The sequence below is a fragment of the Sus scrofa genome, chromosome 2 (genome assembly GCF_054392235.1).
Source record: "Sus scrofa isolate SSC_HxYL_T2T_F1_AM1 chromosome 2, Sscrofa_HxYL_maternal_Yorkshire_Landrace_v2.0, whole genome shotgun sequence".
Lineage (NCBI taxonomy): Eukaryota > Metazoa > Chordata > Mammalia > Artiodactyla > Suidae > Sus > Sus scrofa.
Window position 1 is genome coordinate 66,643,537 of NC_139384.1, and position 3,445 is coordinate 66,646,981.

Sequence of the window (3,445 nt, forward strand, 5' to 3'; positions counted from 1 at the left end):
GGTTGTTGGTTTTTATGCTGTTGAGTTGTATAAGTTGTTGGTATATTTTAGAGATTAAGCTGATGTCAGTTGCATCATTTGAAACTATTTTCTCCCATTCTGTAAGTTGTCGTTTTGTTTTCTTTTGGGTTTCCTTTGCTGTGGAAAAGCCTGTCAGTTTAATTAATAGGTCCCACTGGTCTATTTTTTCTCTTATTTCTGTTGTTTTGGGAGACTGACCTGAGAAAATATTCATAAGGTTGATGTCAGAGACTGTTTTGCCTATGTTCCCTTCCAGGAGTTTGATGGTGTCTTGTCTTACGTTTAAGTCTTTCAGCCATTTTGAGTTTATTTTTGTGCATGCTGTGAGGGTATGCTTCAGTTTCCTTGAGTTACTTGCAGCTGTCCAGGTTTCCCAGCAATTGTTGCTGAACAGACTTTCTTTTTCCCATTTTATGTTCTTGCCTCCTTTGTCACAGATCAATTGACCATAGGTGTCAGTGTTTATTTCAGGGTTCTTTATTGTATTCCATTTGAGTGTATGACTGTTTTGGTACCAGTGCCACACTGTCTTGATGACTGTGGCTTTGTAATAATGCCTGAAGTCTGAGAGAGTTATGCCTCCTGCTTGGTTTTGTTCCTCAGAATTGCTTTGGCAATTCTGGGTCTTTTGTGGTTCCATATAAAATTTTTGGATTGTTTATTATAGTTCTGTGAAAAATGTCATGGATAATTTGATAGGCATTGCATTGATTCTGTAGATCACTTTTGCTAGTATGGCTATTTTACAATATTATTTTTCCAATCCAGGAGCATGGAATTGCTTTCCATTTCTTTGAATCCTCTTTAATTTCCTTGATGAATTTTTATAGTTCTTGGCATACCTCCTTTACCTCCTTGGTCAGATGTATTCCAAGGTATTTGATTTTTTAGGGAGCAGTTTTAAAAAGTATTGTATTTTTGTATTCCCTTTCTAATATTTCATTGTTAGTATACAGAAATGTGACTGATTTCTGAATGTTAATCTTATATACTGCTACTTTGTTCAATTTGTTGATCAGTTCATGTAGTTTTGAGGCTGAGCACTTAGGGTTTTGTGTACATCCTATCATGTAATCTGCATACAGTGACAATTTTACATCTTCTCTTCTAATTTGAATACCTTTTATTTCCATTGTCTGATTGCTGTGGCTAGAACTTCTAATACTATGTTGAATAACAGTGCTGAGAGTGGGCATCCTTGTCTTGTTCCATATTTTAGTGAGAAGGCTTTCAGCTTTTCTCCATTGGTATTATATTGGCTATGGGTTTGTCATCAATGGCTTTGATTATGTTATGTTCTCTCCATACCCACTTTGGTAAGACTTTTGAACATGAACAGATGTTGGACATTGTCATATGTTTTTCTGCACCTATCGAGATGATCATGTGGGTTTTGGATTTTCTTTTGTTAATGTCTTGTATAATGCTGATTGATTTGTTGAACCATCCTTGTGAACCTGGGATGAATCCCACTTGGTCATGGTGTATGATTTTTTTGGTATGTTTTTGGATTTGGTTGGCTCATATTTTGTTGAGAATTTTTGGGTCTATGTTCATCAGAAATATTGGCCTATTGGGTTTTTTTTGGAGTTATCTTTTTCGGTTTTTGGTATTAGGGTGATGGTGGCATCATAGAATGTTTTTGGGCATGTTCCTTCTTCTTCAATATTTTGGAAAAGTTTAAGGAGGATGAGTATAATTTTTCATTTGTATGTTTGGTAGAATTCACCTGTGAAAGCATCTAGCCCTGGACTTTAATTTGTAGGGAGTGTTTTTATGACGTATCAATTTCATTTCTAGTGATTGCTCTGTTCAGTTAATCTATTCCTTCTTGATTCAGCTTTGGCAGATTGTAGGTCTCTAGAAAGTTGTCCATTTCAAATTTGTTGGCATAAAATTGTTCATAGTATTCTCTCATGGTTTTTTGTATTTCTGCAGTATCCGTTGTGATTTCTCCTTTTTCATTTCTTATTTTGTTTATTTGGATTTTTTCCTCTCTTATTCTTGGTGAGTCTGACCAGAGGTTGTCAAATTTGCTTATCTTTTCAAAGAACCAGTTCTTCATTTTATTAATTTTTTTCTATTGGTTTTTTGAATCTCTATTTTATTGATTTCCTCTCTGATCTTTATGATTTCCTTCCTTCTGCTGACTTTAGGTTTTTCTTGTTCTCCTTTTCTAATTCATTTAAGTGGTGGGTTAAGTTGTCAATTTGAGATTTTTCTTCTCTTGAGAAAGGCCTGCATCACTGTGAATTTCCCTCTAAATATTGTTTTTGCAGTATTCCATAGATTTTGAGTGATTATGTCTTCTTTATCACTTGTTTTGTGATTTTAAAAAATTTCTTTCTTGATTTGCTCATTGAGACATTGGTTTTTTAGTAGCATGTTGTTTAGTCTCCACGTAGTAAGTTTTTTTCTCATTTCTTTTCCTGTGGTTGATTTCTAGTTTCATTCCATTTTTTTTTCAGAGAAGATACTTGAAATAATTTCTATACTCTTAAATTTGTTGAGGTTAGTTTTGTGCCCCAGTATGTGATTGATCCTTGAGAATATTCCATGTGTACTTGAGAAGAATGTGTATTCTGATTTTTTTTAATGTAATGTCCTGAAAATGTCGATTAAGTGTAACTTTTCTATTGCGTCTTTTAGGATATCTTTTTCCTTATCGTCTAGAAGATCTTCTGTCTAAAAGATCTGTCCATTAATGTGAGTGGTGTATTACTATGATCATATTACTCTCAATTCCTCCTTTTATGTCTGTTAGTATTCATTGTTGGTATCTGGGTGTTCCTATATTAGGGGCATATATATTGATGACTATAATATCCTCTTCTTGAATGGATTCTTTGACAATTAAATAGTGCCCTTCTTTGTCTTTCTTTATGGCCTTCGTTTTAAAGTCTATTTTGTCTGATATGAATATTGCAACTCCTGCTTTCCTGTCTTGTCCATTGGCAAGTAATATCTTTTCCCATCCCCTCACTTTCAATCTATATGTGTCCTTTGCCCTAAGGTGAGTCATAGACAGCAGATTGTAGGATTTTGCTTTTTTTGTAAAATACAGTCTGCCATTCTGTGTATTTTGATTTGAGAATTCAGTCCATTGACATTTAAGGTAATTTTCAATATATATGTATTTATTGCCCTTTAAACCTTGTTTTCCTGTTGATTCTATGTTTCTCCTTGTCTTCGTTTCTTTTTTGGTTGGGTGATTTCCACTTATTTTATGCTTGTGTACTTTTCTTTGTAGTTTTTGTTAATGTAATGTTTGGTTTTGATATGTGGTTGCCCTGTTTTTCAAGTGTTTTAACCCCTTCCTATATTCAGCCTGAAGGTCATATAGGCTCAAACACATTATTAAAAAAAGTCAGATTTTCTTACTTTGCTTCCCCACATTCTATGATTTTGAAGTCGCTTTTTAACA